The sequence below is a fragment of the Crotalus tigris genome, unplaced genomic scaffold, assembly GCF_016545835.1.
Source record: "Crotalus tigris isolate CLP2741 ecotype Arizona unplaced genomic scaffold, ASM1654583v1 scf7180000024439.5362192, whole genome shotgun sequence".
Classification (NCBI taxonomy): domain Eukaryota; kingdom Metazoa; phylum Chordata; class Lepidosauria; order Squamata; family Viperidae; genus Crotalus; species Crotalus tigris.
The window spans coordinates 5,212,085-5,235,811 of NW_024100609.1; positions in this window are offsets into that span (position 1 = coordinate 5,212,085).

Consider the following 23,727-nt stretch of genomic DNA (forward strand, 5'->3'; position numbering starts at 1 on the left):
ATTCTATTGGCTTTCAAAAGCCAATAGGAATTGTCCAGGCTGTCTCTGCCCTGCTGAGCCCGCCAAAAGTCCCATTCTGCAAACGGTGCTGCACCAGTTGAGTAGTCCTCGACTTACGACCGGTTGAGTAGTCCTCGACTTACGACCGGTTGGGGGGTCGCGGCATTAAAAAGGTTGAGAACCACTGATTTAGATTGTCAGAGGTGGAAGATGTGGTGTTGCTTCCTATTGCAAGCTTCCCATTATTTTGGCCCTTCCTGGCAGCCCAGATCTCCCACTCTGAAGGCCCATAGGAGACACTGGCTTCCTTTCTGATGCAAGTGAAGGACTGGAAACCAACCAAGCTCCAGACCTCTGGAGAGTAAATTGTATAACTGGAGATGAACATGCTGCGTTTCTGCCTTTGGGCACTTTGCAATTAAATAGGTATAAGACAATCACATTTATTTTCTCATTTTCCTATTGACAAGCAATTTCTCTTTTTTCAGAGAAAAAAAGAATTGGTGAGGGAAAAAAATAGACCCTTATTCTATTACACCATGAATTAGAACAGTGTTTCTCAACCTTGACAATTTTAAGACATGTGGACTTCAACTCCCAGAATTCCACAGCCAGCAATGCTGGCTGTGGAATTCTGGGAGTTGAAGTCCACATGCCTTAAAATTGTCAAGGTTGAGAAACACTGAATTAGAAAGTCAAGCTGAATTTAAACCCCTATTGGGATTTTTTTTCTGGAAAAATTCAGAACTTGTTGTTTTAGTCATTAACACATATTCTCTGGATGTAATCCTTCTGCAAATCTTTCCTCTAACCTTGAACACTTTTCTAAACTGAACTTGGCCTTATAACATTGCTACATGGTCCTTGCATAACGTTCCTTTGAAAACCATTCATTTTGAAGGCAGTATTTCTGGAAGTCACTGAAGAGAGAATTCTAAGGTGGGGGGAACTCAGCTGCCAATTTTGCATCCGATTGGGTAGCAAAAAAAAAAAAAAAATGGTGGAAAGTATTTTACCTTCAGTAGCATTGTCTCCGTGGTTTGCATCCCTGATTGCAGCCTGCCCTCTGTATTTGAAGAATTAAACATGGTATGGGGCCCTTGGCAACAACAAAAAAAAAAAAGCAGAAAATGCCAGTCCTATAGTAGGAGCCTTCATGCAGAGCCACATATGGACACAGATCCTTGATCATATGGAATGGAGCAATGGACACAGTTCGACCGAATGTAACTGAGATGAAATCTGCTGCTGCAGTTCTTCAGGATTGCTTATTTCAGCTGGAATCTGCCCAACCTGATTCAAGCTGAAGTTGGAAAGTTCCCAAGGTCATCTCTTGAAGAAAATGCCCTCCTTTCTGGGAATAAAGGGTGCAAAAATTAGAAGGCACTGCTGTTCAGTATTAATTTTGGCTCTTTGGAACAGCTTTCCAGTTAAACCTAGTCCCTTCCCTGATCGCATTTTGCTAAAAACTATACTCTTTCATAAAATTTGAAGTAGCCATTGATGTTTTGTTGGCTGCTTTATTGTGTATTGATTTCAGAAGCACTATGTTGTTGTTGTTGCACTATGAATGTTTGTATTATTTTATATGCAAATCAAAAATCACTTATATAATAAATAAATGCAATAAACAAACACATCCCATTACATCCCAGCAGTGAGAATAACCTTGAAGGACAGGAGGAATAGCTGCAGCCAAAGTAATGGTCAGAGAAGAGAAATCTGCGTCCAGACTAGGAATGTAATTTGAGAAAGCACATCAGACTTGACTCTTCTCTTGACTCTTTGGGGATAAAGGCAGGGAGGAGGGGAAATCCATTTAGGCTTGCTGTCAAGCCCTCCTGGGCTCGACACACAAAAAAGGGAGCACTACAAACGCCCAGACAACTCGCTCCAAAACACGTGAGATGGGCGCTATATTTCCAACGTTTCAAATTCCAACTAAAGTAAGTACCTGGAGGGAGGAGCTTTCTTGTGGATGCGCTATCTAGAAAACTACAGTACCATAGTAAGTGGGAGGAGGTGGTTCAAGCCCTCATACCTCCAACTGTGCAGTCTAGGAATAAAATTCTGGTGGTACGATCTGTGGAAGACATGGTACAAACTCTGCAGGGTGCCCTTACAGTTGATCCATGGTTAATGAGCCATCCCCATGCTCTTACTATGAGAGACAGGTTAGCATGGAAGAGTGAGAAATTATATGTCCCACAATCCCTATGGGTGGAGATTCTCAGGCAAGGCCACGATGTTAAATCAGCTGGCCATTTGGGGTTTTTAAAAACCCTGCACCTGCTCAAACGACAGTTTTGGTGGCCAGGTATGAAAACGGATGTAGAGAAATACATTCGGGAATGTTCCATGTGTGCAACTACAAAACCATGGGTGGGAAAACGGGTGGGCCTGCTACAACAAGTGTCCAATCCTAACCATCCTTGGGAGGAGATTGGCATGGACTTTATAGTCGATCTACCAGCCAGCCACGGAAACACAGTAATATGGACGGTGATAGACCTGTTTTCAAAACAGACACATTTTATCCCCTGCAAAGGGTTACCATCAGCGAGGAATTTAGCAAAACTATTTGTAACACATGTCTATCGCCTACATGGAGTATCTCATTGCATCATATCAGATGAGTGCAATTCACCACCCGATTCTGGAGGAATTTCATCATGTCTATTGGTTCATCTCAGGGACTGAGTTCCGCATTCCACCCCAGCACAAACAGAGCAGCTGAACGTGCCAACACAATGGTCGAATGATATATTAGGTGTTATGTCAATTACCAGCAAACAAATTGGGCTGATCTTCTACCATTCGCTGAAGTCGCGTATAATAACACCCTCCACAGCAGCACAGGGTTTACTCCATTCCGGGTGGTACACAGAATAGAGTTTGTCCCTATTCCTGAATTACCTCAGGGAGGTACTGGGTCACAACAATCGAACAGTTGGATACTCTAGATTAAAAGCGTATGGAAATCAGTTAAGAAGGCACTACAGAAAGCAGAACAATCATTAAAAAAACAAGCCAACAAGAAGAGAAGTCAACAAATCCCTTTCAAGTCGGCAAAGAAGTGTACCTGTCCACTAAATACCTAAAGTTATGCAGGCTGTGTAAGAAGCTAGGGCCAAAGTATATTGGGCCTTTTAAAATAGATCAGGTTATAAATTCAGTGATGGTAAGATTAAAATTACCTCACAGCCTTGGTAAAGTGTACCCAGTCTTCCACAGTGGGTTACTAAAACCGGTAACAAAATCTTTATTTAGGCAGGTACAACAACTCCCTGGTCAAGTTGGGGGAGGTCATTACAAAATCGAGAAATTATTCGATTCACGGTATCGACGGGGTAGGTTACAATACCTAGTACTGTGGAAGGGATACCCAATATCGGAGGCATCATGGGTGAAGGAGGCAGACGTTGATGCCCCTCGACTAGTACGCAGATACCACCATAAATATCCCCAAAAGCCAGGGGGGAGGTGAGATGTACCCACAACCTCAACACCAACCTAACTATATGTTTTACCTATTTCCAGGAGGACACCTGGTAGGGGGGGCCACCTGTCAAGCCCTCCTGGGCTCGACGCACAAAAGGGGGGGGGACAGCCTGGTGACAGAGGAGGAAAACCAGCATAAGATCTAAGCAGCTCACCGTTTTAGAAAAAAGAATGAGCCGCAGATCCTCCGGTGGCTGTTCTGAACGCTGGTGCAGTACAGGGACGATTCCGGACACCATCAGATGCCGCGCATGCACAGATACGCTGCCGCACCTGCGCAGAAGGACGAGCCGCCAAACAGCTGATGAGCGGCAAGCCAGTGCACAGCTGATAGGCTTAACAGTTAAGGGCATCCCAGGAAAGCCTCAGGGGTGTTTGAGGTTTCTTTGATTGCTGCCGGGTGCTGGTTGGGAGATGAGAGGGCAGGGTTGTAGGTTGTTAGGCAGAGGTATGACGGGTTTGTGGCTGGGGATTAATTGGTGAAGGGTGGGGTAATAATTGGTGAAGGGTGGGGTAGTAATTGGTGAAGGGTGGGGTAGTAATTGCAAGAGTGTATTTAAACAGAACTGGGAGGCAGTTGCTCCCAGCGTAAAGTTTGTAAAGCATAGAACCTGATTGCTAAGGTCTGTGTGAACATCATCACTTTACTTCATGTAAACTGGAGTTTGTTGGACGAAGGGGTTCATGTGTCTTCCTTTTTCTGCAAGTGTCCGGTAGGAAAGCTGACACTTGCAAGATTGTGTTACTGCAACCCCATAATATAAGTAGTTTTAGTATTCATGACTTTGGTGTTCAAGTCTGGGCTACCAAAAAGGACAGACACATTCTCTGCTTTTAGAAAACTGAATCAATCTTTCATCTATCTAGCTCAGCATTTTTAACTCTAACTACTCTAGCAGCAGCTTGGTAAAGCAACAGTCACGGTGTTCAGCAGTAATTCTTCTTATCTGAAATCTTTTGAATTGAAAGATGAGCAATCTTTCATCAGGAATCCTCTATTCTGTCTTCTGAGGAGCAGATTACAAGCAAATCAGGTTATTCCCACAAATTGCAGAGGGTACTGGTAGAGATCTTTGAAAAATTAAGCAAAAGGCCCTATGCAATTAGAGCACATATTGCCTATGTTGCAGTAGACAATGTAAGGTACTCCAGATATGATTGAACTAGAACTCCCAGCATTCTTAGCAATAATGGCCAATGACAGGCATGCTTGGACTTGGATTTAAGAGCATCTTGACATCACAAATTACTTATCCCTGCTTCATGGCCATTGATCTCTCAACAAATTGCTTATATACATCTTCTTTTGTTGGAGCTGAAGTTGTGTAGTTGGCTATTATGATACTCAGATTGGCTCTCTGTGCCATGTAGAACTGTGTGCTGGATCAGGCCATCAGGGTTGTAATGGAGGGGATGGAACCAACAAGTATATTTGTTCTTATTAAGCAATGAAGAACAGTTTCCATTACTGCTGATAGCCATAGTAATTTTAGCTCTGCATGGACATATTATGACTTATATCAGTGGTTCTCAACCTTTTCTTCACCAGGGATCCCCCTTTAAATACTTTGTGTGCCCACGGATCATAGCCACAGACCCCCCAAAATATAATTCAAGATTTAAAACATAACATTTCTTCAAGCTTTCGCGGACCCCTATGTGACAACATTGTGCCCCCCCAGAGGTCCACAGATCAGAGGTTGAGAACCACCAACTTATATCATTGTTATATGATGTCATCAGCATTATACAATTGATAGTATACTGTTCAAGGCCTCATTCTTTAATGAACACAGATCGTGGTAATTGATAGGCCTTGTCTTCAAAAAGGAGCAAAACTGAAAATAGTTTTGTTCTGAAATTGCCCTCTGAGTTCTGGAAACAGGAATGAAATGTATTGTGCTCTGAAAAACTGAGCACCAAATAGCCAAAGGAAATAAATGAGCTATGTTGTGTAATGTGACAAGTTGCAATCTTACCATTTCTTCTTGGCTTCATAATTCCTTTAAGATACATATAAAACTGCCCTGAAGATGAATGTATCTCTCTAAAAGCAAGAAGCTCTATAAACTCTGAGACAATAAAAGTTCAATTTCAACACTCTCCCTGTTTAATAAGATTGAGTCTCTCATAGGCAGATGTACTGATGGCTGATATAAGACCGTGCTGAAGAGGATTCCCACAAGTGTAGAAGAAAAGAGATGAGGCATGCAGAAAACTTCTGCATTAAAATAAGTTCTGGTGTCCTGTCCCTCACTTTGTGGGAATCAGGAATTATCATGCCTGCCATCATCATGCTTCTAGCCAATGCAGGCAATTCAGAGTAGCAAACTGGAGCAGGGGGAATTAGGCTGAATATATAGCAACCAAGAGAGCACTTTAGTCTTGTAGTTAAGGCCCTAGGCCAGTGATGGCAAATGTTTTAGAGACTGAGTGCCCAAACTGCAACCCAAAACCCACTTATGCATTGTCGAGTGCCGGGTGGGTATGGCCCATTGGCTGGGTGTGGCCCATTGGGTGGGCGTGGCCAATTGGGTGGGCGTGGCCAATTGGGTGAGTGTGGCTGCAGTGGTAACGGCAGACTGGGTGGAACTAAAAAGTTCAATCAATCAATTCCAACTTTGCAAGATCTTTTTTTTTCCCCACAAGAAGTTAAAATTGACTGAACTTTTTTTTTTTGCACATGGCGGCGGAGGCCTAAAGTGAAAGTGTTTTATAAAACCCAGCTGAAGGCCTAGGACTGGGGCAACGGCGTGCATGCCCACCCGTGCCGTAGGTTCGCCCCCACTGCACTAGGCTAGAAGCCAGCAGACTGTGAATTCTAATCCCGCCTTAGGCATGAAAGCCCAACTCACCTCACAGGGTTGTTGTTGTGAGGAAAACAAGAGGAGGAAGGAGTAGTGCGTGTCTTTTCCACCTTGACTTGTTTATAAAGCCACTCAGAGTCACCTTATAAGGTGAGATGGGCAGTATAAAAATTTAATACAAGAAAGAAAGAAAGAAAGAAAGAAAGAAAGAAAGAAAGAAAGAAAGAAAGAAAGAAAGAAAGAAAGAAAGAAAGAAAGAAAGAAAGAAAGAAGAGCATGGAAGGGAGGGAGGGGCAGGAAATAAAATAAATAAACCATATGGCAATTATATCCTTTGTTCTAGAACTGCCCAAAGAAGCAGGCAAGATTAGAAACATATTTTGGTGAAGATGGGGTTAAACCCTTACCTACTATTTGCTGAAGACCACAGCCAAGGTCACAACACATTATTGAGAGAATATTCCTATGCCTTCATGTTTACATGAGTGCTGTTCTTCATGAAAAGTGAAAGAGTGATCTATCCTAAACAACAGAACAATAAAACTCTGACTCAATAAACATTCCTAGGAGACTTTAGGTAAAATGTTGAATTCTAAACATGAACACCCTAGACGCCAAACAAAGGAAGAGCAGTCAACCCTAGATAGGCAGTTCTTCTCCACGCAATCTATCTCATACCCAGTGGTGGGATTCAGCCAGTTCGCACCACTTTGGCAGAACTGGTAGCTAATTTTTTGTTGCCCAGGCCCAGAATGGACTTCCAGAAGGGGCACCCATACAGAGAATCGGTTGTTCACATATTTAAATCCCACCACTGCTCACAGCCATTGGTCAAATGAAAAAAGAACTACCACCAGGGCTTTACAGAAAAATAAGCCAGGAAGCAGACTGTTGATGAAAACCAAAGTAAGAATCTCGGCAACATCCTTTGACTCTGAATGCAACCATTTTGTGAGCAATCTCTGAACTCTTTTCTCCTCCTAAATCCTGATGAATTAGCTAAGCTTTAGATAAAATTGGTGGGTATTTTTTCCAGATTTCTGTATTTTTCTTGAAAACTCCCAAACTCTGTAGCTGCTGAAGTTGGATATTAAACTGCTAACAGCTGCTAATAGATTCAAGATGAGAGGCATCATGTAAAGAAAGTATGAGTAAAATGAGTAGACTCTGTATGTATTAAATATTTGGCTTAAATGCTGCTAATGTACATTAGAAAGTATATTCCCAGATGAACTGTTGTATTTCATAAAGAAATAAATATGCCAGCAATCTCCAAATTTTGTCTGTGTCTATGTAATGCTATGCGTTTGAATTGCTTATTATTTCTAGTTTTTGTGTTTTGTTCATGAAATGAATTGATTTGTGTGCACATTCTTCAGTTCTATAGGCTTTGCAAAGCACAGTCAGCCCATGGTGATATCCAGTGTGAATACAGCAGAGAGGTGATAACAGAAGTGATGAAATGGTCCACTGAGTAATGTCTGTGAAATGTCTGTGTGTAAATATTTCACAGTACACTGTTATATATTAGGGAATTTTTCCAGAATGAGTTCAATAGACATACCCGTGTTTCCCCGAAAATTAGACCGGGTCTTTTTTTTCCCTTCAAAAGAGGCACCAGGTCTTATTTTGGGGGGGGGGAATGTCTTTTATACTCACCTCTGGCACCGACAGCCCCACCCAGCTGGTCAACTTCTTCTATGTCCGAAGGAGCAGCTTCATTCTTCAACTGTATTCCGGTCTGCATTTTGCAGTCAGGTCTTTCTGGAAGGCCTATGCAGCTGAGTACCAAGCTATGGATTAATCCATAGCTCGGTCCTTGGCTGCATAGGTCTTGCAGAACCGAGCTATGGATTGAATTCATACTTCAGTTCTCGGCTGCAAAGGCCTTCCAGAATGGCCTGTGACTGAGAAATGCAGGCCTGGCTGTAGAAGACACTGCAGAAGAAGTGGGCCGGTGAGGAGAGGTCTGGCTGCAAGGTACGTGGGTGCGGGACACGTGGGACAGCTCCACACCCCAACCCCCACCCTAGCTTGATTTTTAGGTATGTGCCTCGCCCCAAAACAAGGGCTTATTTTTGGGGTAGGGCTTATATTAGGTCTACCCCCAAAATCAAGTTAGGGCTTATTTTCAGGGTAGGTCTTACTTTTCGGGAAATACAGTAACATGAATAGGAACAGGCGTAGACTAGCTGGCCTTTGTGTATAGCTGCTCAGACTGAATGATTTCTTCCTATTAACCAACCTTGATGTAGGAGATGATCAGGCTGAGAACTGAGGGAGAGGTCAAGCATGTCATCAGTTTCTAATCCTTTCACACCCACAAGAGATCTAAGTCCAGCCCACTTTGATTTCCATTGATTCTTATTTACCTGTTTGATCATTAATAGTTCAGATTCTTGTAGAGAATCTGAATTAGCATGGAATAAACCTGGGTTAATTTGAACTGCCTTGAGCGCTGTTTCCCTCATTGTCTTTGGGTTACAAGAAATGAATCACTATAAATATATTGTCATTTTTTGAGTTGACATACCAGTAAATAAATAAAATAAATAAAATTATCAATGTCAACTATGCTTGTTTAAGACTCTCATAAGATTTTATATCTTCCTTCCAATGCCTTTCCTTATATGTCTGATACCTACTCTATCTCTCTGTCTATTATATATCAACTATCTTATTGTATTAAATATAATATAGATTTGATTCATGTCTTGGCACACTGATTCAGAAAACTGCCCAATTTACCTTGGAAAGATACAATATTTTACTCAACTCAAATGAAATTCACAGTCCAAAGTTGGGAGTCTTCCACTGACTGTTACTTGGAATCAACACTTATCTATAATAGTTTAATTTTGTATTTTTTAAAAAGTGTACTTTTAATTAGACAATGCTGCATGTAATTTCAAAGAGTTCACCTTACACTGTGTTTTTCCAATCATTTTCTTTATAAAACCAAGAATTAACAGTAATATTTAATGTTGTTACACCCACAAGTTTCAATACAAGCCTTTTTGGGTGGAGGGGGAGAGGAGAAAGGAGGGAATGGATCACAAAATAATCGTGTAGCATTATTTCAACTCTTTATAAAATGTGGTTGGGCTAGTGGTGATATTTCCCTCTCTTTTGGAAGCAAAAAGAACCATATGTGGGATGCCTCTGGCAACTTATCTTCACCATAACTTCCCCTGCAGACACAATCTCTATACTGTTATCATGTTTTAAAATTATCTGTTTTCCTAATTTGTCTGAGCTGGATTGCTAAAAGGCACTCTTTCTTTTTTTAAAAAAAGACTAGAGGATTCATTTGTGCTCTATTGTTTCTTCTTTTAGTTCCTTTTGTTTAATCCTCTTTATAGTTCTGGCCGCCTGGCTTTTTTTTTTTTTTTAATACAGCTAAATATGGCAGTAGTGTGTATGTGTGTGTATGCCTGAGAGAAGAAGAACATAGACATATAATTTAATCCTGTCAATCCAGCAAGCAGCTCTGGTTTCCACTATCCCTGGAATTAATTACAAACATTCTCCCTTCTTTCTACCAATTTATCTTCCCACATAGACATAAGGAACTCTGTTTTTCTCCTGATTTTTGAGAAAACATGTTATATAGAGAAACACATTTTTACTTTTTAAACATGACATTTCAACTACACAAACTCTAATCAAATTTTGTCCTAGCAAAGGGTCCAATGTGGCTTGTATTTTTAACACTGCCTCTGAAATCTCACTTAAGCTGGATAATAAGTATATGACTGCAGAGAAAGAGGCTTGCATAAATATCCTCAAGGATATTCTAAATATATATTCACATATATATTTTGGGTGGGGGGTGTGTTCTGCTCACCTCTTGAAAGTTTAATATGAAATTCCAATGACGTCAGCTCTATAAAAACCCATACAAGCAAATTTCATGTTGTGGATTCTTTCACTTCAGTCGTACAGCAGATGGTAACCAGCTGGGAAGCCAGACTTATTTCTGAAAATGCATCATCCCTTGTAAAATATCTTAATCACTATCAGTCTATGGAAATGCTGCTTTAATCCTGGTCAGTGGACAGAACAAGATTTCCTCTATCTGCAAAATATACCTACAGTGCTTTAAATGCCGTTATTAATGTGAAAAACCTTAACCCACAGCTTCTGTTTCATTGATAGCTACAACTAGACTATTCTCTTCCTTTTCATCCTTTAAGCCAAAACTGTAACTGTGCCTATAAAGAGCACCCAGATCAAATGTCACCTATTGTTCAGACTATTGCCCACATAAGGTTATGGTACAACTCTGTATGTAAGGAAAGAAATTGTGATTTGGGTTTTTTCTTCTTCTTCTGGAGATTAGTCTGCTCTTATATAATCAGGATGGAAATTATTTCCTTTATGGAATTTGGATGAAAAAAACCCCACCAAAATAAAACAATCAGAAATTGGGTGGTTCATTCCCCAAAGTAAAATCAGGCTTTTAAATGCAATTACACTGAATAGTGCAGTGGAAACAGTAAAAATGAATATTATCTTACTGGAGGAAAAGTAGGTGGATGGGAAGAACTATGGTAGGTAAGGATGCAGCTGTCTTCACTGCTGATGCACCATGGAACAGTAAGAAGGAAACGCCAAGGTCCAAGGAAGAAGAGACCACAGGAGGCTTTGGTTACATGCAGACGAGTGCTTGTGTACCTTCTTTTTACCTGCTGGTGGTTCCCGAAAGTACCATGTGACACCAACAGGAGTCAAAAGTAAGCAAAGCAAAATCACATGCATGCAAATTAGCCAAATGTTCATGCCCTAGGAATGACCACTGTGCAGCTCACAAGCTGTGTTTTCTTTCTTCCTTTTGTTTGTGGAGATTCTCAGTCATCCAGGTCATGGTTGTCCCAAAGGTGTTTTTTTCAAGAGGCAACTAGACTTCTTCGTTTTTCCTTGAAGATGTTTTGCTTCTCATCCAAGAAGCCTGTTCCTTCCTCCTTCAGTTGCCTTCTGAAAAAGCACTTTGGGACTTTCTTCCTTTCCATTTTTGTTTTCTGATGGGAAAGATTGTTGAACCAAGAGCCCAGTGGGCATTCAGGAAGATATCAGCAGGCACACTCAAAAATAAAATGGGTAGCAATCAGAATAAAGATCTGAGCTTTTTGCCTTTCTACCTATAGTGTAAACATTGAAACAGGTTTACTGTGAAGCTGTGATGGTTGCACTGGGCTGAGTACAGGAGTATTAAAGGGTGTCATTCAACATAAGGCAGCAGCTTAGCAGCCATGTAATGTGGTTGGTCAGGTGCTTCCCACATCTTCCTCAGCCTTTCAAGCAAGTTGCATACATAAGCGTTTTATTCAGGCTCTGGAAGTCATAGTGGCTTTAAGGCATAAAACTGAAGTTGTTTACTGATTCTCCCTTCTCTATTTCGCAAGATTTAAGTTATGGAAATTAGGCATGAATCAGAATGCAGCATCACAAACTGCAACATATATTTCTGACAGAACAAAACTACATTCTCAGTCCCAGCTCAAATCTTTTATATAAATAAAATCCTGCTTCCCTTCCCCTCCCAATTTTTATGATTCTGTTGATGAGATTATTTTCTTTCTTTGTCCTATCTTATACCTCTCACAAATTGAACTTATTCATAGGCGCATCATAGAAATGGGAAGAAAGACAAAGATTGCTAGTCTAACTCTCTAGAATGGGCAGGAAAAATATCTTGGATTATCAGCCTTAAATTGAGAAAGAGAGAGCTGTTCAGCCTTTTTCTTAAAAACCTTCAGAGATAGAGATTCCACAATAGTAAATTATTCCACTGAGGCCCAGATCAGGAAGTTTTACCTTATGTTTAAATGAAATCTCAGTTGCTGCACTTCGAGGCCATTATTTCTGGTCCTAGATTCTGTGACATGGAAAATATGTTATTATCTGCCTCTTCCCAGGCTGCCAACCCAGATGCCAGCATCAAGGTCATCAAGAGGAAATCTTTCTGAGGAAAGATGCATATTTAAGACATAGATGGGAGAAAAGATTTTGTTGTTGCTGTTGGAAAGTCAGAGAGACAATTCTTGGAAAAAGTAGCAAGAAGTCATAAGACAGAGTGATGGCAGAAGAGAAATAGAGGGCTAAAAGACTTCCAACCTGGCATCACTTCCCATTAGAAGGTACTTCAGTAAGTTAGGATTTTGGGTTTATTACCAAAAGGAGGGGAACTGCTTATTATGTATGTGAAAGGGACATGGATCAGCAGGTAGTGCTACAGATTTTTTCCCCCTTTGCTTATAATTTCCCCTATTTTCCAAAAAAGTAAAAGAGGATGTGAAATCCTATCTATCTGACACCCTAGGGGGAACAACATGTAAAGGCATCTCCAGGAAGATAAGTGATTGCAGCAATAATTACCAAGGGCAACACCTAAGCAAAAAGGTGGGCCACATTTTATAAAGCAGAGGGCTTCTTAGAGGAAAAGATTTGAGAAATATAGTTGTGCAACTCAGATATTTTCTTATGACCACAGAAATTAGGACATTATTTCTGATCCGAGTTTCTGCAACCATAGAAAATACTTATTATATGTTCTAACAACTTTCCAGGTATTGATGTTAGGCTCATTGGCTGTTAGGATCTTGATTTTCCTTTCTTTCTTGAAAAACCTTTTTCGCTTCTTGTATGGATGGTGGTGGTAGACATAAAGATATTAATCTTATGGAATATAGGCGCTCCAGGAGATTAATATTCCATGTCCAAATGAACAAGCCAATCTTTTAAAAGTATTTGGGTTGAACATTAATGCACACTGATGATATCCATCTTTATGTCACATCCCTGGGCTGTGCTGGTAAAGCTGCCAAAATACTGCCCCAATGTCTGGAGGCGGTTTGGGTCTGAATGGGGAAAAACTGATTTTGGCTTAATTTTACCAAGAATGAATGGCTGTGACTGTTTACACCCCCCCCCCCCCCAAGATCAGGGATGCTTCCCTTATTGGTCTCAATGGGATAGCACTTCCCCATTCTAGACTGGTGTACAACTTTGGGATCCTCCTGGGCTTGCAGCTACTCAAAGAGCAGGTGGCAGCTTTGTACAGGTTGATCTTGCATGCAAGTTGCATTCTTTCCTTGATCAGAGGGCCAAAGACTCATGCCCTGGTCATATCATAACTGGATTTTTGCAATGCATTCTACATTGGGCGATCTTTGAAAATCATCCAGAAGCTACAGCTGGTATAAAATCCACAATAGTAATGGATGCCTCCTGGTATGCCAAGGTGACACCACTGCTACATCAGTTAGATCAGTTGATAGTCGACTTCCAACGCAATTCAAGGGGCTGGTCTTTAATATAAAGCTGATTATGGGCCTGGATACTTGAGAAACCACCTATCTCCATGTATGTATGTATGTATGTATGTATGTATGTATCACATTTATATAGCCACCTCCAAACAAAACAATTTGATCTAGTAGTCAAAGCACCAGGCTTGCAATCAGAAGAATTTGAGTTTTAGTCCTGCCTTAGGCATAAAAGCTGCAGGGTGTTGTGTTATTGTGGGGAAAATAGGAGGAGAAAGGAGTTTTAGATATATTCATTGCCTTGAATTACTTAAAAATAATAAGACGGGATTAAAAAAAAGCTCTTAGAAACTTTAATAAGCCTTCTTGGTCCATTTTAGCAGAGCGGGTAATGCCAGGTCCTTCTTATTAAATTTAGTAATCTTGTGGTAGCGAGGAAGTGTGCCTTCTCTGCCATAGCCTCCACTCTCTGGAACAATAACCCCTGCCCCCACTCCACGAGATACAGACACATTATCTCTCCTAAGATTATGGAAAGCTCTTAAAATCTGGCTTTGGTTCCAGGTCTAGACTTCATGAGTTTATGGAGGCCTGGATTTAGTTTGATTTGTTATCATTTGACTACTTTAATCTGGGATGCCTGTAGTTTGTATGGTTTTGCATGTTTTTATTGTTTTGTATGTATAAGCCACCCAGCATTTATGGGTGTAAGTAGCTTTAATAAATTTTAATAATAATAATAATCCCATCCCAAGTCCTTGGGAAGGACTCAATAGATGGATAAAATGCCAAATCCAGTCTGGCTGACTGTGCAACCATCCATAATAATAATGGTGTTGCGGACAATTTGGCAGGAATAGATTTGGAAGAGAGGTTTTCTGCAGGAGAAACAAAACAAGAAAATGAGTAATAGAGTGAGGATATAGCTTTAAAAAGGGAGAGCCTGAAGTGTTCTCTTTTTTCCTTCCAAGAAAAAACTGTCAAGGTGTAATGCCAAGAAAAAAAACAATGGCAGAGGAGAGATTGGTGATCTGATGCAAGAGAGAAAGAGATGCAAGAGAGAAAGGTGAGAGTCCCAAAGCCTGAGAGATGAGAGGGAAGGGCTCAGTAGAGTCAAGGAAATCAAAAGGCAGTTGATGTGAACAATGTGGTCTGGAGAGAGAACAAGTAGAAAAAGAGAGACCTACACCTTCAACCAGTAAAGAGATAGAGGCTCATGAGAAGCAAGGAGAAACACACAGAAACACAGGAGGTGAGTAAAGTGACAAAAAAAGAGCAAAGAGAAGAGAGAAGGAACAAGTGGAGGAGTGGAGGAAAGACAATGTTGAGGAAAGTCTAGTTGGAAAATACAAGTAACCCTCAACTTACGACCACAATTGAGCCCAAAATTTCAGTTGCTAAGTGAGACAGTTGTTAAGAGAATTTTGCCTGATTGTACAATCTTTCTTGCCACAGTTGTTAAGCAAATCACTGTATCTGTTAAGTTTGTAACACAGTTGTTAAGTGAATCTGGCTTCCCCACTGACTTTGCTTATCAAAAGTTCACAAAAGGTGATCCCATGACCCCAGGACATAAATATGAGTCAATTTCCAAGCATCTGAATTTTGACCATGTGACCATGGGGATGCTGCAATGATCGTAAGTGTTAAAAATGGTAATAAGTCACATTTTTCAGTGCCATTGTAACTTTGAACAGTCACTAAATGAACAGTTGTAAGTCAAGGTCTACCTGTAAGTGAGGAGATGAATCTGAAAATGAGCAAGGAGGTTGATCAGAGGAATGAGAGGGAAACTTAATGAAGAGACAAGGAAGATAGGATAGAGCAGCAAGAGTGAAGGCAAGGATGTGGAGTCCAGTGCAAAAAGTGCCACAGTGCAGAGACCAAGAGCCAACGTATGACAGAAGGGAAGGATCATGGAGGGTTGAATGCAAAAATAGGAGAAAAAGCATGATGATAGATTGAGCAGAGCCACGAGTGAATGAAGAGGCAGAAAGAGAATTGGGAAAGGCAGTGAGAGGCAAATGAGAGCCACAGGAGAGGTGGAGGGAAGAAGGCATGACCAGGGAGATCAAAGGAATGTGACAGTGACAGGGAAAGGCCCGACATACGGTAGCAAGGAGAAATGGAGGTGAGGGAGACAGTTGGGATTAAGGAGAAATAAATGGTAAGTCGAAGGAACAGGACAGAAGAGCCAGGAAAAAGACAAAGGAGGGGTCAAAGAGAACTGTTGGTGAGTTGGAAGGCCTTAGTGAGGGTCCACCCAAATTGCCAGTCAAGATGGAATAGAACCACATTGTCTTCCTTGCTGTTCTTTTTTTTACAGGAATCAAATCCTTCCCCAACAAGAACTCTCACAAACTTAATGAAGAGACAAGGCAGATAGGACAGAGCAGCAAGAGGCAATGGTAAGGATGTGGAGTCCAGTGCAAAAAAAGCCACAGGGCAGAGTCCAAGAGCCAATGTATAACAGAAGGGAAGGATCATGGAGGGTTGAATGCAAAGGTAGTGGGGAGATTTTAAAAGTTCAAAGGGGACTTTGTCTGGCAGTAATTCTCAGCTCAGTTGAAAAAAAAGTGGGATTTGATGTAAGGCTTGATTATTTTAATTGTTTGACTTCTGTCAACGAGTTAGAAGATTAGAATTAAACTTGTTTTCTGTTCAAAACCACAACCTGTTTTCTGTTATTAAATGGAGTTTCCCAGGGAACAGACAAAAGAAGTCTATTCCCCTTTATTCAAAGGCCTAAAACAGTGGGGCGGGAGGTGGGAAGCATCTAGAAACCCCATTTGATTTAAAGTAAGTGGTAGGATCCTGGGAGGTCCAGTGGATGGCTTGTAAAGAACCAGATCCTAAATCAAGGAAGCTTCTAAATCAGCAGGGGCTTACATGAACAAGTCACAATCCCAGTATGGTTTAGATATTTCTGCTGCCCCATGAGGAAGGAGCTTTCTGCAGGAAAACTTCTCCTTATAAAGATATTCTTTTACTGGTAGAAATGGATAGTTAAGAGGGAGGTGAACACAAGACTGGCAAACGCAAAACTTGGGCAGGTCCAAACTGAGTCATTTACCTGGTGAAGATGGCTGGTGAAGATGTGCACAATATTTTGAGGGTAATCATGTGGACTTAGAATGCTTCCTTAAATCAGGCATGGGCAGCACTTCTTAAATGAAACACACACACACACACACACACACACAAAACCTCCCAAAACTGAATACTTTTACTGAGACGTTTGGGGCCTAGAAGGGGTATTTGTCACTATAAACCTCTTTTTCTCCATTAAAAACACTCAGGAAATTGCATAATCCTTTCTCACTGAATGCAGCAATAAAAAAGGAGTAGATAGATTCCTTGTGCATGAAGAAAACACAGGGGAGATGGTTTTACTCCAGGAAATGGAGATTGGTGGTTGTATAAGTTGAAAGGGAGGAATATGAAATGTTTCAGGAAAATATGGAGACAATTTTGGCATGGTCGGTGGCATTTTATGACTAGACTAGACATTCTTAAAGCAATTTTTAGCAGAATAGTGCCCCTAGTGGAGTTCAGCTTTAGCGTCCGTGTTAGTGCAGATCACCCACAGCAGAATAGTAACTCCTGTTTCTTGAATAATTTTTAGTTATAAAGAGCTGGTTTCTTTCCTGTTCTTAATATATTTCCTCCCCAGTTGCCTGCTGATAAATTAAATAATTGATCATTTGTTGAAACTGAAACTTTTACATAGTCATTGGATACGAAGTGAAAAGAGTCACCCTGAACAATGAGAGGGGTGGCAAATAAACTAGATAAATAAATAATCAAACAAACAAACAAATAAATAAATACATAACAATTCTATTTTCTATAGCATAGGTGGTCTTCAACCAATGACCGTACTACAGCCTGCCCATAGCAATTGTAAGTTTTTGATGGTTGTAAAACAGATCATCCACATGACCTACTGGATTTTAGAAACTTTTTCATGACAATTAAGCAAATGCTGCAGTCATTAAGCAAATACTGCAGTGGTTCAGTGATTGCTGTGGTATTAAGCAAACCAATGGTTTGTTTTACCAAAACCTAAAGTAAATGACATTTTTTGACACAAATGCAGGTTGGTTGCTGATGCCCAAAATGAGATCATGTGACAAAGGGGAAGACGGCTGTCAGAACTTCAAAACCAAGTTGTAGGTACCCTCCAAGGAGGTCCATTGTAACTTTGAATGATCGCTGAGTGACCAGTCATAAATTGAGGACTATCTGTAATAGAGTATACTATGACTATGGACAGGAATAGGAGCAAGGCTATTATTATTTTATTGCTTCTCATATTACAGTTTTAATATCTGACTAAGTATAAAATGTAACTGTCACTAATTCATTATTATACAGATACTTTGGGAAGCCATGTCTGGTGTCAGCTGAAGAACAATCTAGTTTTGCTGATGCACGTTACATGACATGCTCAGGAATAGTCATCCAGTTGCATCTGAGACTGTCAGGAAGTTAATGTCCTGATGAAAACAAATGAAACTTCATTCACACAAGTTTGAGAAAGCAAAGGACCTTGATTGAAATTGGGCAACTGGAAGAATTATAAAATAAATCTCATCTGAAGCAATCTCTCTGGGATGATTTGCAAAAATGCAAGGGGAGTGGAGGGGTGGGAAGGACAGGATGGGGTGGGGGGAAGGAAGGGCAGGGGAGGGACAGGGAGAGGAGAGGAGAGGGGAGGGGAGGAGAGGAGAGGAGAGGAGGAGAGAAGTCAATGTGAAAAATATGTGTAGTCTAAGCATATGGTTTTTCAGAACTGACCAACATCCTTAGCCCAATTTCACAATACATTTGTGAAGAAGTAAGGTGGGGTAGGAAAAGAGATCTTTCAGTCACAGAACCCCAGCTGTAAAAGACATTGAATCTCTTTGTCATGGATATCTGGTCGTTCAATTTCTTTCTTTCTCTCTTGTCTTCAAAAAGCACATTAAAGAATAAAAACATGAACCAACCACTTAGTAAATTGTTGATAGGCTGTCATGGTGTGCTTAGAGGTCAGCATGTCATTGAAATTCTTAGTCTTCTCTGTAAAAAAAAAAATCCAGATCAAATAGCATTTCTGAACATACAGTAAATATCATGAGATATCAACATGTGTCATGCTTTTCCTAAATTACCAAGAATTCAACAAGTGCTAATCACTTCTTGCATTCTGTTTTTCACATTTCATTACATGTCACTGATTAAATGCTTTTTCAGCACCATATTAAATAACTGTGTTGACAGCACAGCTTAGAAATGCAGGAAGTCAATCTTTTCACTGGGCCAGCAGCCACATGAGCTGGGGGAGATTAGACCAACATCCCATTTAAATATTATTTTAAAGAACAGAGCACACCATTTCAGTTCCATTCCATGAACACAAGCCCTGACCTCCAGTTCCAGCTGTTAATATGCAAAGATTGTATCCAGCAGAGAAATAAGGTATCCTTGAAATTTCCATTACACTAATCACACTGCTGAATAGTAAAGCACTTTGTTCCATCAGTGCAAATTGGTTTGGCAAAACTTCAGTGAAACTTTTAAATGCATCTGCTGCTCTGTCATGCACATGCACACGGTTTCTTTAGATCATACTCTAATTCCTTTATTTTTAATATTTTCCCCATAGTGGTCTTCCACACAAACACCTATATTCTAAAAACTAAAAGGGTACTTCTTAAACAGGCTTGATTGGCTCATTATGTGGCCCAACCACTGCCAAGTAAGCTTTATCCTATATCGACTTGGTTTTAATTCATCTATACCAGAAATGAAGTCATGGGTAACATATGTGAGTCTTTGAATCAGTGTTGACTCCTGCCTAGCTACAGTCTTCTTGGCAGGATTTTGGATATGGTTTACCATTGCCTCCTTTCTAGGGCTGAGAAAGGATGGCTGGCCCAAAATCACCTAGCTGGTTTTGTGACTAAGGTGGGACTAGAATTCACAGTCCTCTGGTTTCTAGCCTGGTGCCTTCACCGCTACACACACCGCTGTTTTTATAGACAGTAGATATTGTCAAAATATATGATTATTATCATGAAAAGTTAAAAGGACAGCTTAGGTTCTTATTATTTGTAATTCTCTAAGAATAAACATGAGACAATTTTCTAGACTGAGAACTACTAAAGAAAATAAACCATTGGTATTTTGTTTTGAAATCAGGATGCCCCCTCCCCAGGAATGACAGTATCCTCATAAGATGTCCTTATGTCATCATAGGAAAGAATGGTCAAGCTTCAACTTTTTATCATAGCTTCATCATTACTCAATACCATTAAAAAATTTTTTTTTAAGAAAATCATTAATTCCAAACTTTGATCTAACATATCTATGATAAGCTATCCTGATTTTCTAAAAATGAAAAAGAAATATTGATGCTACCCGAAAATAATCTCAACCACTTTACAGGGAACAAGTATTCCTATGAAAAATAAAAGGTTATTTCCAGGCAGGGTTTATTTAGATGCAGCAGAATCAGAGGTTGTAAATCAAGTCTGGTTTTAAAAATGGAAGCTCTGCTTTCTTTTTGGTATATTCCATTCCTCATGGCTTTCTGAAGTTGTTCAGCCATCTTCGCTAGTGATACAGATGCATATCATTGCCTTATTTTTAAGAAACTGTAGTTAACTCCTAGGTATCCCTACAGTCAGTGGTGGGATTCAAATATGTGAACAACCGGTTCTCTGTGTGGATGCCGCTTCTGGAAGTCCATTCTGGGCCTGGGCAACAAAAAATTAGCTACCGGTTCTGCTGAAGAGGTGCGAACAGTGCCAGCCAGCACATACAGCAGCAGCCTGGAAAAATCAATCCCACCATTTCTCTTCCAAATAATTTTGGAACCAAAAAAAAAAAAGGCTTTTAAATCCATATGGGTATAAAGAGATATTTGTCATGATGTTTTGCTCTGCTTTTCTCTGAAAATTAAGAGGATGACTGAAGCAATCCCAATTTCCTAAAGATTGGGATAACGGAGGCCATTGGGGGGAGCATATTACCGCCTGAGGATCACGTGGGAGAAGGCAGTGTGGTATCTTCAGCAGGCCCTTTTCTGATGATCAGAGTAGCTGGATAAGTTCATAGTGTCAGTCCTGTGCCCAATTTGAACCTTTAAGCAAGAATGCTCCTTGATTCCATTTATTGAAAAAAGTATAGTTTATTAAAGGTCAAAATCTAAGGGACTGGTTTGGACAAAACTCAGCAGCACTTTTTCATGCGGCTGCTGATAAAAATAGGATCGCCAACATGATCGCCAATGTCCGATAACGGATATGGCATAAGAAGAAGAAGAAGAAAGGTGGAACTGAAGTTTTTGTGCCAAATCCCTAGGTGTAGCTTCCCCCACCCCCACGTACTTCCCATTGCTGGTCCTCCCATCGCTCATGGCAGACTGGTGCCAAATGATCGCAGAGCACAGGCGTGAAGTGAGGTGACAGCTCTGCTCCGTAGGAGATGGGCTGATTGTTGCAAAATGCAGCCACAGGATCTGCCCAATCCAAATAAAGGCTATACTTATTTTTTAAAAAGTGCTTAGCCTAGCATGCTAGTTAAATAATTAAAACAATTAGTTTGCCCATAATTTGCTTACTCCAATATCAACCTTGTTTGCTTGGGCTGAATTGATTGAATAGTTCTTTCCTGTTAGCACATTTATCTGCCTAGCATTTTGTTTTTCATGGTAATGTTCTGTCTCTTTCAGAGGAATCAGCAGCAAAACCTGTGTATTAAGCAGTTCTGAAATCCAACAACCTAAAACCTAAATAGTTATTGGTTGACAACTTTCAAAAATGCATTTTTCAGATGACTAGCATCTATTATACCTTTGACCAAAGTATTGTAATGGGGCTCAGCCATCTGGTTGAGAACATTGTGGAAACTGTGGTCTATGATAAAATATGATAATATCAGACCTGGAACTCAGATGCTGGTGAAAAAAATGAGTCCATGGGGAGAGCAAAATTGGATCTATAAACCACAACCAATATGCATAAAAAAATCCTTTCCCTGCCACTATAAAAAATACACAGTGGAGATGAAATTATAGCATCTACAACATTTTCATGCTGTTTTCAAATATTGATTGATTGATTGATTGGATTAATATTCTAGATTATATATTGCCTTCATCAGTTCCCATCTCCATCATAGCCCTGCCAGTAGACTGGATTGAAAGGAAGTGCCTGGAGCAAAGTTGCACAGTCAGCTTCCATCACTGGGGAGAAAATTGGGAACCAGGTTTTTCCAAATTTTAGCCTAAAAGAATGCAACACCTCAGTCCACACAGTCCATATGACAGATGTGAGCTCTCATTCACCCTGGACAGGAGATAAGCTATAATAATCTCCCATTAACCAGGTTTTCTTGCAGGTGTTCAACTATAATCTCAAATCCATTATATCAGGGACACCAACTTGCTTGCCTTGCCCAAAGGGCCAGATGTATGAATTTTAGCAAACTCTTCCTTTTTCATACTGCTGCTACTTGCTGTTGACTTGTTGGAGGAGTGGTGTGAATTTGCCTTTAACATAATCTGACCACAGCTACTTATTTTTAGCCAGCATGCATCTTTTATATCCCTGAATTTTTTATTAGCCAAAATACAAAATATTTATGCTTCATTACATATTTACAGTCCAGTTCATGAAAAAATAATAGTAATCTTAAAGCAGAAATTCCCTAGGAACTATTTAAAGGAATGTTCTTTAGCAATTTCCTGTTTCCCACAGTGAATGAATCCTTTTTCTCATAGATTTGTCCGGGGACAACTGACTGTAGAGAGGCTGCCTTAGCCAGCTCCCCGGGAGGGAAAGCGCCTTGGTCAGGCACCTTCAAAGTTCTCACTATGCATCAAGCAAACACTCTCTGGGCCTGAAGAAGTCAAGAAAAGTATATTTACTCATTCCCAACTTCCTTTCGGAATCTGGAACTAATACATAGAGCTGCTGAGGCCAATCTGATGGTTACTATTACAGTTTAGGCTTCTGACTACTAAAATTGTGCATATTTTTTAATTTAAAAAAACCCTTTTAATTTAACGAAAGAACAGCTTTATGCAGCAACTGCTATATAACAGAGGTAGCAGTTCAGCCTCTCCCTTTTAAAAAAGATTTTCTTTGCATTAAAATAGAAATAGCACTTATTATGAAGCAATATATACGGGTTACAGAGTCAGCAATTTGGGTCCTCATTTTACTGACCTCAGAAGGATAGAAGGCTGAGTCAACCTTGAGCTGGTCAGGATTGAACTTCAGGCTGTGGGCAGAGTTAGCCTGCAATACTGCATTCTAAACACTGTGCCACCACGGCTCTTCTCTACCAGGGAAGGATGAATGGGAATTATTTAAGCACTAATTACTCTTATTGGGAAATGTTCCTATTTTTTTCTAGATATTTGGGAATGACCTCTGGGCTACAGCAATCATTGATTGCAGGTATAATTTGTCCCACAGAATATTTCTAGAATAGTATGAGGTTAAGTTTAGGAGAGGTGTATCACCATGTCCTTATAATGTGAGAAGTCACCCAGAAGAACATTAGTACAAGGTTTCCTTGTGCTGGCAAAGCTAATAGACTAAGCTTTGAAATGCATCTAATATGAACAATCTCATAGAGAAATAACAGGTAGTGAAAACCTGTTCTGTTTTGCATACAAATTTTATTCCGAACTCCTAATTTATATTAATGGCTTTTTGGAAATGAACTGCAAGCCAAATGTAATGGTAACATTTTCTTTCACACACTCTTAGACAGTCATTGGCCTTTGATCTTGAAAGGGATCTAGCTAGTTCAAAACATTGTTATATAATAGACTAAAATGTCATGATTCACTGCCTTAATAACTCTGTAGTGATTAGAAGAGAAAAAGACAAAATCCTGTAACTATAAGTCTTAGAGGAACACCACTGAGATGAATAAGTCTTGTGTGTGAGAGTGTATATGTGTGTGTTCAAGATCACAGTCAAAGTAATCACCCTATAATGTGATTATGTGGTTGAATAATAATAGAGCTATTTCTCTAATTAAATCATCTATGCAGGAGAGCCACAGACATGACTCAAAGGAAAAAAAATCCCCAGTTTACTTTTCCCCCCTTCTTTGATAACATTTGAACTCTGTTATGTCTTTGGTCA